Source organism: Cebidichthys violaceus, unplaced genomic scaffold (genome assembly GCF_023349555.1).
Source record: "Cebidichthys violaceus isolate CVI_PGR_0920_01 unplaced genomic scaffold, fCebVio1.0.p SCAF_29, whole genome shotgun sequence".
Taxonomy (NCBI): Eukaryota; Metazoa; Chordata; class Actinopteri; order Perciformes; family Stichaeidae; genus Cebidichthys; species Cebidichthys violaceus.
The window spans coordinates 271,578-283,691 of NW_027176472.1; the positions used below are offsets into that span (position 1 = coordinate 271,578).

A 12,114-nucleotide genomic window follows, 5' to 3' on the forward strand; every position below is an offset into this window, starting at 1 on the left:
GGTGTTACTATGGACAAAAAGATATTCTGGGTTAACCTTTATCCTGAACATGAAATTTACCAAACCAAGAATTGTTCCATTGTGTAATTCCGATCTCTTGTAATCTCTCACAGTAAGAGCCTAATCGCATCATTTGTTTATCATTCATAACTGGTGCTTTTTTAATGATAACAGGGTTTCAAGGCTTCCTCTTCTCTTTTTGTTCTCGTGTGATTTTATTCATCTCGAGTACTTTTAATCTTTTGTGTCTGTGTGTTGTTTTTTTTTTGTCAAAAAACACTTTTGCTCGCCCAGAACTCAATTATAAAATCAGTGATGCTTTGAGTCATTACCTTGAGTTAAACAAGGGAGACAAACAAATGAATCAAGTTTCAGCAGAGGACGGGGGGGGGGGGGGCGTAAGTGGTGACACCAGTGGATGAGGTGCAGCACCCTGATTTTGGTTTGAGGTCCAGAGTAGAAGGACTTTCAGACTCAGATGTTTGATTTATTGTTTAAATTGGCAAGACGCCTCTTCGTCAGCGTGTATTAATGAATCAAATCAGAATGCTGTCCAAAACATTCTTTTTTTTTAGCATTCACATTAAGCATCCGGTCTTCAAGGTCTTATCGTGAGTTTAGCTTGTTATGATTTATTTGAATAAATTGAAAGCGGGATTGGAATATTTGTTAACCGATGATTGAATGTGCAATATTTTTTGTGAAAAAAATATTTCATGATTTTCATATCCTAGGTATTCCTCAAAAATGTTATCGGTCAGGACACCGTTATCAGCTGCATTGAAAGCCGTGAGCTAGACATCCTCACATGCACTAACATGCACTAAAAGCACGCGCAGCCGGCCCGGCTACATGTCAACAAAGCACTGAGAAGCTCGGATAACAACACACACAAAGGGAGAGCGACTTCGTACTCGGATCAGGTAGGCATTACCCCGCTATATCTTTATATGGCAAATAGTTTTTTTTGCTGCTGTATTAATGCTCTGAATGGTAAACACAGCTGCTTTAAAGAGACAGGCGGCAAAACATTGCGTTTCAGACAACGACTGAATAAAAGGTATGTTCAGACGGACACTATGAGAAAAATAATATCGTTATTTAACATTGAAGCAGGTCAACATGTTCTAGTAGAAACCACAAATACAAGTATGAACCCGAAACATGAGCGTGATATGTATCCTTTAAATAATTATTATTATGAGAAACAGTTAACCACACATTCTAATGGGTACTTTTTCATCATTCATAGAAGAGTGGTTGTTCCAAAAAACATATGCATGTTAGGGATTAAATGAAAAAACTAAAAACCATATGAGAACTTGAGTCAAACCTAATGAACGGCAGCACCTGTCAGACCGGCATGCTGAATGTATATGATGCACATTATGCTGTGTATTCACGTTTAGCTAATGCAAAATGATTCCATAATGCAGAACATTGCCTCCATAAAGCACACAGGCTAAAGCATGCACGGTGCAGGGATTCTCAGCTCGGATGCCATGGTGATGAGGAGGAAACAGTTGGACATAGTTTGATATAAAAGGGGGCTGGTCTGAACCTCGCTGTGCTTTATTGGCGTGGAAAAAAGAAAAAAAAAATCATCAGACAGACGCACTTTGGAGTTGTGAGCAGTCCTTTCATCCTCACTGCAGGCTGCGCTGCTCGGCTCTCCGCCCGACCTCCTCTCTCCTCCTGCTGCTTCACCGTCGTGTCTCCTTCTCCTGGCGCAGGTAAGGGCATCCGTCAAAGTTATTGTGTTATGTGCAATAGTGTGCGATCTTTCTACAGTTCGGCGTGGATCTGCCTTCCCGCGCGCTGTAATTCACTCGCCTCGCCATGTTTTTGCACCGGTGTGCGCGTTAACCTTACAGGGTCGAGATGGTCCCCTTCTGATGCGCGTTGCACTTCCACGCGTCCCCCATTTTTTAAGCATTTTATAACAAGAAAGTTAAAAGACTCCGCAGCCAGCAGCGCATTCCGTTACCGGAGAGGCAAAACATCGTGATCCTTTTGCGCATTCCGCCACGCCGCTGCGCACAGTTGCACGAGGGCATGTGGTTCGCCCGTCGTTGAGGAGACGGGTTCGCTTTAACGCAAGAATAAGTCAGTTTGTTAGACGCACATGAGGTGTGCGCATATGTAGAGGTAGAAGTGCGCATTGTCTTCTCCTCGTGCCATCGCCGTTTTTAATTGATCAGGTGGACGCGCGCGAGACACCTCACGAAATGTGTTTTTTTTTCTCTCACTCTGGCAGCCTTCTCGTGCATTATTATGAGATGTATGGTTTTTTTTTTCATCATTGCTATTAAGTATCCTACATATGAATTAAAACGAGTGGGTGATTAAGACCGTGATAGCTAATTATTTAAAAGCTTATCCTGAGAAGAATCGCCCACCTACAGTGTTTCTTAGTGCCTGTGTGTGTGTGTGTGTGTGTGTGTGTGTGTGTGTGTGTGTGTGTGTGTGTGTGTGTGTGTGTGTGTCCTGGATGTGCTCGCAGTTTCAGATGTTTATCTCACATTTCAAGTGCTTAGTCACTGCCTCACCTCCTTCTGCAGACGTCTTGAGCCATTCCTGTTAGTTGGATTATGGTTTTCTCATACAAAGGGATCATTAAAAGACCAATTTGACTCCCACACACACACACTCACTCACTCACCCACCCAGCAACCAGTAAGGCACTACAGCACAATAAATATTCCAGCAGCCTGTTGTTTTGTGAAGTGCAAACCTCCCCTATTCCCCACCAACCCCTAACATTGTGTTCAATGATCACTCTGCTCTGTCACTTAGTCCTGTGAAATGATGATTAATATTCCACTTTGAGGCCGGCTTAATTTCCGAGCTCTGACTTAATAAACCTGCCACGTCCATGTAGGCCCATCTATTACTCACCGAGGGGGGGGGGGGGGCATCGAGAGAATACATACGGCCCCCTTCAACATCCTCATCGGAACATAACGTCGGAGGCGAGGCCGGCCCTTTTTCGGCCACCGAGGCTCCCTTTCCGTGTAAAGACAAAAAAGAAACAGCGAGACAGTGCCAGTGCATAAACAATTCACAAGAGTATCGTTTCGTTCTTGCTCCACCAGGAGTGCAGCGCCGTCTGCATAAAATACAGCTGAGTAACCAACATAAAGTTCAATCTGCTCCTCGCTGTTTGCAAAATGAGCACCTAAGTTATGTGTCTTCCAGGTGTGCTTCAGGGCGGCTTCTTCTTCTTCTTCTTTTTTTTTTTCTGGGGGAACTCGAGTTCGACGAGGACTCGAGTTAATCCGCCCGTTCATTCAACAGAGGTGAACGCAACGGTGAACTGTGTGAAAAAGACACATTTGAAATGCTTTGATGATGTGGTTTTTACTCAGAAACTCCCTGACTTTCCATTCCATTCAGTGCATCCTGTCCATTTCAGAATATAAACCTTGTTATTTTGTGTGTGTGCGTTTCTTTTTTTCTTTTTTTTTGGAGGTTATCACCTCATTCTGCTCCGGGGTCGCCGGGTTTTTGCTCGACAGCAACAGTCTGAGCAAGTAGGTAGCGCGGGGTTGAAGGCTAATCTTCACACGAGTGATAGAGATAACAGTGATGTATGGAGCGGATGGAGGCGGTTTAACACCCAGAGCCGACTGTTGTCTAGCGGGGTCAGGTTGCGTGATACCGGAGTGCTGCTTCAGCCAGCTCCTCTCATGCCTGGGATTTGGCTTGTCTTAATAGCCGCGGGTGGATGCAAGCAGAGGCAGCCGCTGTATATATATATATATATCTATATCTATAGAGCCAGCGGATGTGTTAATAAATGCTGCTTTGCAGCTCCGAGATCTGTCAGTCGCTTCTGCTCTCCAAGTGAAATACTTCCTCTTTGGCCGCCAGCCAGACGGGCAGCCAGTAGATACAGTGACGTGGTTATGTTGCATTTTATCTCAGTTTTACTGTAAAACCAGGCGGCAACCTCTGGTTGAAGTGTCTTAAAACGTGCATTCTCTCTCATGACCATCAGGGGGCGACTCCTCCGGTTGCAAAAATAAGTCTGATTGTATAGAAGTCTAGTCTAAAATGACTCTACTTCTCTCTTGATTTATTCCCTCAGTAAACATTGTAAACATGAGTTTATGGTCTCAATCTCTAGTTTACAGTCTTCTTCAATACAGCATGAAGTTCATTTTGTACATTATGGTCCATTTTAGAGTAAAATAGACCTTAAAGAAGAGTATGGTTTAGGGCGGGGCTTACTGTGATTGACAAGTCACTGCTGCTACCAGAGCCGTATACGGCGTCACTACGTCACTCCTCCGCATTTCAAATACGGTAACTTCTGTTACCATAACAACAAAAAAACGAAATCGCAAAACTTGAGGCCTCAAAACTAATTGGTCCACAAACCAATGGGTGACGTCACAATGACTACATCCACTTCTTATATACAGTCTATGTGAAAAACTGATGGCTGTGTTTTGGCCTAAAGGCTTTTTTTTATTAAAGCTACTACTAGGAACTTTCATTTTGTGTTGATTGTGGCGGTCCCTGTGGACAAACACAGTTGTGTTTCTGAGCACCAGAGTCCCTTTTAGAAAACCTCTCATTTTACTGCAGCAGGGTCCGACAGTCTGCCCAGCTCAGTCCTGGTTCTGGGTTCTCCCGAGGGCCCAGCATTACGGCCTGGACCTCCAGCAGTATGGTGTTCGGCGGTGGCTCCTAGTGGAGAGCGACGGAGCAGCGAGGCCAGGCTCTGCTCCTGGAGCGGAGCGCTCCACCTCCCGCCGGAGCTGCGACTTGCGGGTCGAGGGTCTGTCTGCGGTGGGCTGGTCGCTATCGGAGGCCCCGCTGGAGCTGAAGGAGTTTCGGATGATTTCATCTAATTTTGCGCGCAATCTGACCCGGTGGCACCGATGACAAGCATTATTAAGAACAACTAAAAATAGCCAATCATCTTGCTGATGGTCTAGCTTACGTCAGTATTAAATTGGGATTAGATTGTTTTCATAACCAGTTAAAAGTTCCTCACAGTAACTTTAATTAAGTTCTATCTTGAAATCGATAGAATATTTTGCCCTGTGAGAGAACTAATTTGTAAGAATTTTAAAAACCTAAATCTCCAGCTTTATTGCGTCTCTTCGATCCAGTTGTTTGTCAGCGTAATCATACTGTAGCCGGGAGGAAGGACCGGAAGGAGAGATATCAATCAAACGTGACCAGATCACACCTAAGAGGCCCCGCAGGCTTGAGATTAAAAGTAATTTTTCCTGATAAAAAATGACCTTTAGGTCACAGAGGCTCGAGTTGCTTAATGAAGGAATGCACACCAGAGACGGCATACATTATTTGATGTTGTCATTTAATTTGATTGCTGTCAGTTTAAGACGAATCCAGAGAGGAAGTGCGATTATTGTTATTATTGATCGGCTGACGGCAATCACCGTGCACTTTACTAAAGTGTCGCCAGCCGAACACAGAAAAAAATAAATAGATCCTTGGAAATTGTTTTGAACTTTCATCTGTCGCTCGCATTTGATCAACAATGACGTATACAAGTGATGAATAGCTCTTCTGCCATTTGTCGACCTTTGGAGATTCCTACCGTTCTTAATTGACCGAGTTGTCTTCTGATGTCTTGAAGTTTTGTCACATTATCCCCGTATATCATAAGCTAATATCTGATAACTAGCATTGTAAGTTCAATACGGTTCCTGTGATATCTTACGAAAAGTTATTTCTCATTTTTTTGTGCGTTTTCCAACGAATTGCAGAACTTGTTTTAGGCAGCATTCCTACATGGTTAGGTTTAGGAAGAGATTGTAACGGTGCATTGCTTTTTGTAGGTAGTGTATGAGTATGAACAGTGAATATGAACAGCCTGAGTCTGTGATGAAGGGCTACGGCTGCACCGTATTGCTATTTTACAGAAAAGAAAGCAACAAGATGTTCATATTTAAGAAGCCTAACCTGGAAAACATTTGGCATTTCTGCTGGAAGAATGGCTCAAGGATTAATTCCTTATCAAAATATTTACAGATGAATCAAGTAATCATTTCAGTTCAAGTCACTATCTGACCTTAACTCTCTCAAACAACGTATTCAACCACAAAAAAAACAACAACAAAAAATGAATAGTATAAACCCTTTTATTTGATGCCTCCAAGAGCTGCTGAACCTTAAACACGTTATTCACGTTTGTTATTCAGTAGAGAGATTTTTTTTCTGACCCATAATGATCCAAATATTGTTTCAGAGGCTTTTATAGCCTGGCAGGAATTTAATCCTGCAAAAACACTAAATTATTGCGACTACTCAATATTAGCCTGGGCCAATATTGCAGTTGGGGGGGATTTATCACCATGAGACAAATGCGATGTTTTCTGATCTCATGCCACGGTAGTCCGTGGGGGGGGGGGGGGGGTGCAGTGTGAGGACATGTGGTCGGGCTGCAGGAGAGGCCAGGTAAGCAGGACAGAGCGGTGACCTTCACTCTCTGACAGACACCGACGGAAGCGTGATGGAGGCTGTGCAGCCGGAGTCGTGTTGAGTTATTTCTGACACGGAAGCTGCGAGAGCCAGAGAGGAGCATTTCACAGCACAGCATTGGAATGAATGGAAGAACCTGACCAACAGCCGCCTTAAGGTTTTTGGCATGGAACACATGCCAAAAGTTGTACTTTGTCAGCTGTCGAGTGGAGCGGGTAGTGTATCCTGTGCGAGTGCAACATGTTAGCTGTACTTGGGTTTGATTTGTAATTTGCTTTTCTCAGCAGAACTGTTACCTTTGTGTGATCTGCCTTTGTCTAATGCTCTCTGGCAGAAGAAGCGCTGCTTATGAATAAATCAGAGCCCTCACTTTCAACTGCTTTGAAGGATGGCGAATGGAATTACCATGTACTGTACCACACTGAACTGGGAGCTACTTTCATCTTTTTTTTTTTTTTTTTGCCCTCCCGTGTGCTAAAAATATTCCGACAACAGAAAAGTGCTTTCTATACATCATATCGGTAAACAGATGTACAGTTTCATAAATAATTCCAGGTCCTGTAGTCGTTTTCCACAACAATGGTTTTGACTATCAATTATACATATGAACACGGCTGTGAACCCGTCGGTAACGGTAACGGGATTTGGCACAATTCAACTTCAATTGTTTATCTGTTACGCAAGACGGCCACCTTCACCCAGTGGTCGCCCGTGATTCAAGACTAATCTTCTTAGCCATGCGACATCTTTGTTTTTTGGAAAGCAGCAGATTCTTTTTATGTCAGATATATCCCAAGAAATATATCATCTGACGAGAGAATTTTTTATTAAAGCTGCCACGAGGAGATTTCATTTTGTGTTGATTTCGACAGTCCCTGCTGACAAAAGCGGTAGTGTTTTCAAGCACCAGGGTCTCTTTAGAACACCTCTCACTTTACTGAAGCGGGGTCAGAAAGTCAGTCCTGGTTCTGGCTCTCCCCTGCCTCCCTTCCCTCCAGCAATACGGCCTGGGCCTCGGCCAGGCAAAAGCTCTGCTCTTGGCCGGAAGAAGAGACGCTGCCGGGAGCGGAGCTCTCTACCTCCCGCCGGAAACCTCCACCTGCAGGTTGAACGCATTACATTACAATACGGTCATTTAGCAGACGCTTTTATCCAAAGCGACTTACAATTCAGTATCTATCTACACACTGTAGACGCAGCTACGGGAGCAATTTTTGGGGTTAAGTGTCTTGCTCAAGGACACATTGACATGAGACTAGTTGAGCAGGAGCCGGGGATCGAACCACCGACCCTCTGATTGAAAGGCGGCCCTGCTCTCCACTTAGCCCCGGTCACCCCGCAGCGAAGCCGGTGTTGGGCCTGTCCACGGTGGGCAGGTCGCTGTCGGAGGAGTTGGAGTCTGAGCAGAAGAACCTGTATGATTTGATTTGATTTCTCCGGAATCGGGACTCGTGGCACCGATGACAAGCATCAAGAATAACTACATAGAAATAGCCACTCTTCTCGCTGATGGCCTCGCTTACTTACGTAGGTGACATCCAGATTGTAACAGTATGTGTTTGTTTAGATACTCTTTCACCTCAGCACCAGTGCCAATATTCCAAGATTTTGAATAACAATGTCTAAGTCTATAGCTGCAGTCCAACACAGGATTACCAAAACCAATATTGAAAGCAGCAGCTCACAAAATTGCATGAGGGAAAGAAGTTTTATCCGCAGCCTAAATAAAGCAACAGATACCCGCTATCGGCACAAGCCACAGTGAAAGCTTGAAAATTTACAAACAGGCTTTTCAGTCAAACTCCGAGGCGTGAGAGAGAGAGAGATGACTGACGATAAACCCTCAGAAAGAAGACGGGAGGCGAGCTTAGCTCCCTCTTAACAAATCCTCTGTCGCCCCGGCGTCACGAGCACATTAGTGCCGGTGCGCGTTTTTTTTTTTTTCTTTTTCAAAAGCGGACTCCGCTTCAAGTCGAGCAACACCTGCACAGCGCTGATAGAAAGAAAGCCTGTAATATGAACCTGTCACACGGAGCCTTCGCCAACTCTTAAATATATGGTATTCATAACAGGTGGAGTATCAGCGCATCATTAGAATGGAACCCCCCCCCCCCCCCCCATGAGAAAATGTGTTTTGGCGGGGAATAATTCATGTCCTCCCAAGTCTTTCCAAAAGCACGTTTTATAAGTTGAGTGATGTGTGGATTTTTGGAAGCTAAAATAAGACTGACAGTTGGTGTGAGATAAAACCCGGACTTTCATAACGTGTTCGTTTATTCCAACTGAGGACATACTGGACTTAGTGGAGGATGACGTGCAGCCTTGGAGCAGCTTTGTGCCTTTAGAGCAATGTATGGAATTTACTGTCTGGAATAGGATACTTGAGTCTGTAATGGAAATTTCATCCCGACCCTTCACATCCTTTTTTTTTTTTTTTCCTGCCAATATCTACAGCTATTAGTCACCTATGCAGAATGTGATTCAAGCTATACAGTACATTTCGAGGAGGCATTTGACTTCACAGCAGCAGCTGTGAATGACACAATCGTCACATGAAAAGAATGACTACCGGCGTCCAGCATTCACAAATGAAATGTTGAAATTCGTGGTAATGTCTGGAACAATAGGTGATTTATTTCAGACGGAGGTAGGTGAAAAGCCGAAGCCAGGTGACCTTCAACTTTATAATATAATGTTAAATTACTGTGTTTTCATTAGCGTATGATCACCTGCAACTAAGAATTGTTGTGTTTTTGTTAGCTTAGAATCCATCTACAGTTTCTACAGTAGCCCAGAGCGGACAAACCAAACACTGGCTTTTGCGTTTCTGTACGTTAGCCGAAGTCCGCCGTAGTTCTCCAACAATTAATTATATAGTTGATCATTAGAATATTAATCAACAACGTATTTGTTAATCAGTTAATTGTTTGAGTCTTTGATTACGGTTAAAAAATCAATTGCAGCCTCCCAAATGTGAGGATTTGCTGCTTTTCGGTGAAAAATAATTGTTAGTTCCCTGCTATTAATTTATCACTGTCTGACTTCCGTTGCTCCGACAGTATTGTTATCATGGTAAGGATGGCCTCTTAGCGAGGTGAATGGCGTTATCGCGGTTTTGCACTCACATTACTGGAAAAGAAGGAGTGAGCGGAGGGGTATTCAGTTGGTTGCAATCTGCAACCACACCACTAGATGGCACTAAATCCTACACACTGCCCCTTTAAGAGTAGAGTTCGCTAGTATGTTATGCTGCATTCCATTTGAACTGGGAAGCAAGGATTTGCTGAATTCAGAACTTACGATTTGGAAAGTCGGACGAACCCCACCAAACCTTACCTCAAAATCCAAGATGGCTGCTCTGCGCATCAACAGGAAAAAAGCTGTAGTAAACTGCCATTTATTAGCACTTGTCTCTAACTTATTTCCCATTAAATAACTCATCGGCGAACATGTTGCTACAGTGTTTGTTTACGCAAAATGAAGCCGTAATGTGTTGTCAACTGGAATTACAAATATTTGCTAACCTGGATCAAGCAAACACCATTAACTTTTCAGATTTAATGTACTAGAGCGCAGTCAACTCAGGTGCGACATCATTCTCAGCTCCAAATTTATATTTCCGGGGTAAATGAAATGCATCACTAGTATGACCACCATTGTTAAATGCATTTCTTCCACTTTTTCTCCTCTACAATTCGTGCCCTTGTTGGTTTGTATTTACGACAGTACAAACATTTCCTCTACCAGCTGTGCAGAATCCTGTCCGCCTTCCCATCGCTCCTCTCTTCATATTCACAGCAGATAGAAGAAGTTAGTGGAAATTACTTTCCCTCTGGCACTTCCATCCATCAAACCCTGTCTTAAGTCCTATCAGATGTTGACGAACAATGTGAGCGCGTGTGATGTTTTATGAATTGCACATGCTCCTTGATGCTCTGATGCCCCAGCTATTTTTAATATACATGTATTCTTGCCTCAGCTCCGAAGGACGGGGGGGGTTGGTTCTGATCAAGTGTGACACCTTCGCTAAGTGATCGTGATAGCTTTTGACAATCAGCTGGTTTCCCCGGTGCATGGCTGGTAATGGAAAACTATTAATCCAATAAGTGTACACCCAGGTAGCTGTATGCATGTGTGGGGTGCTTTGGGGCGGGTGCATTTGTGTGCTATTTTTGCATCTGGGTTAACCCACATAATCTTACAGTAATGCAATCTCATTCTGTGATGTGGTAACATCACCTCAGCGCCGAATTTAATGTCAGAACCCCACTCGGCAAGAAGTCTGTAATTTAGAGAGAGAGCCGCGGAGAGTTTGATGGGGGGGGGGGGGGGGGGGATCGAGAATCTCTTAACGACATCTACATCTACTGTACTGCGAGCTATTTCCACAAATGGGCCCAGTAATACATCTTTTTAAACTTCTGTGAGTGCGATGCTTAGCTTCCAGAGGAGGCTGAATCTAAAAGATTTCTCTGCGGATTCTGTGCACGAATGCATCAGTCAGCTTCTGTACGCATCCGACTTCTGGGAGCGTGCGTTCAAAGCCTGCACGCAACATTGCAAACATGACTGAGAAAGCAGGGAGCATAATGAGAGCTTCCTTGCCATTAAAAGAGAGTTTCCAACACCCCTCTCTTGTAATCTACGGAGGAACATAAACGGTGAACCTTGGCAGCCTGCAGCATGATTAATGCACTGCACACTAAATGGATTTGCAATGAACCAGTCGTGTGATGAGCTGCTTACGCTCGCATTAAGCCGGCACCTCGACAGTGGTGCGGCTCTTCCCGCTCTTTTTATGTAGGGAATTTGCATGGCAAATAGCCACCGCAGGCTCATTCCTGTGAATTTGTGTGACCAGAGTGAGTCATCCATCACAAATACCGGACTCTGCTTTCTCTAAGTTTTGTTTTAAGACCCGGGGCGTACTCCCCCACTCTCTGGAGCAGGTCAGCCGGTCAAAAGGCCCTTATGTCCTCCGTTAGGGGTCCGTCTACCGGTACCAGCGTGGCTTTCATCTCCAGGGGCGCCGCCATGTCACCTGTCCCTGGGACCTGCACCAATTTCCCCCCCCCCCCCCCCCCCGACTTTCCCCAAGCAACAGCCCCAGTCCGGCTCCTCAAGACATAATTCCGAGAAATCTCATAGCCTTTGCACAATGAAAAATAGCCCCCGACGTCTGTGATTATTCCAAACCTTTAAACTGTCTCTTCCTGTAACACTTACTGAGTTGTGATGGATTAAGCTTTATCTTCACGGCCACATTGCACCTCCTTATTTTTTTTTTGCACCGGATTGTTTATGTTTGTGTCCATCCAGAAAAAAAAAAAAAAAAGGCCTCTCCTAGCAGGAATTCATCAATGCGCTTTGTCCTAATACCGGGGCGGCGTGAAAACAGGCTGCGGGGTCTAATGCATTAAGACCGCGGCCATCCTTCAACCCCCCCCCCCCCCCCTTCCACTGATTGTGCATCGCGATTTCATTACCCACAGGAATGTTCTTGTACTTTTATCTCAAGGCGAAATTGGGTTGAACTAAAAATCGCCATTTTCCTCTTCAGAGAAAACACTTCCCGGAGATACAAGGGCATTGTTGTGTATCTACTGTGCCGACAAGCCTTTTTATCAACACATATAGATCGTCAGCCGGCCA

At 44.4% G+C, this 12,114-nt stretch overlaps 1 protein-coding gene across 3 annotated transcripts in view; it reads left to right on the forward strand.

The window, feature by feature from the left end:
- The first annotated feature begins 903 nt into the window (after positions 1-903).
- The window catches only part of LOC137880608 (contactin-4), a 94,387-nt gene continuing 83,176 nt past the window's right edge, over positions 904-12,114 (forward strand). For 2 of the 3 annotated variants that reach the window (XM_068722046.1, XM_068722048.1), the window contains exon 1: positions 1,372-1,733. The gene's annotated coding sequence lies outside the window, so the exon portion shown is untranslated. Of the gene's footprint in view, positions 924-1,371; positions 1,734-12,114 lie in introns of those variants that run through there. The other variant, XM_068722047.1, reaches the window with a different exon arrangement.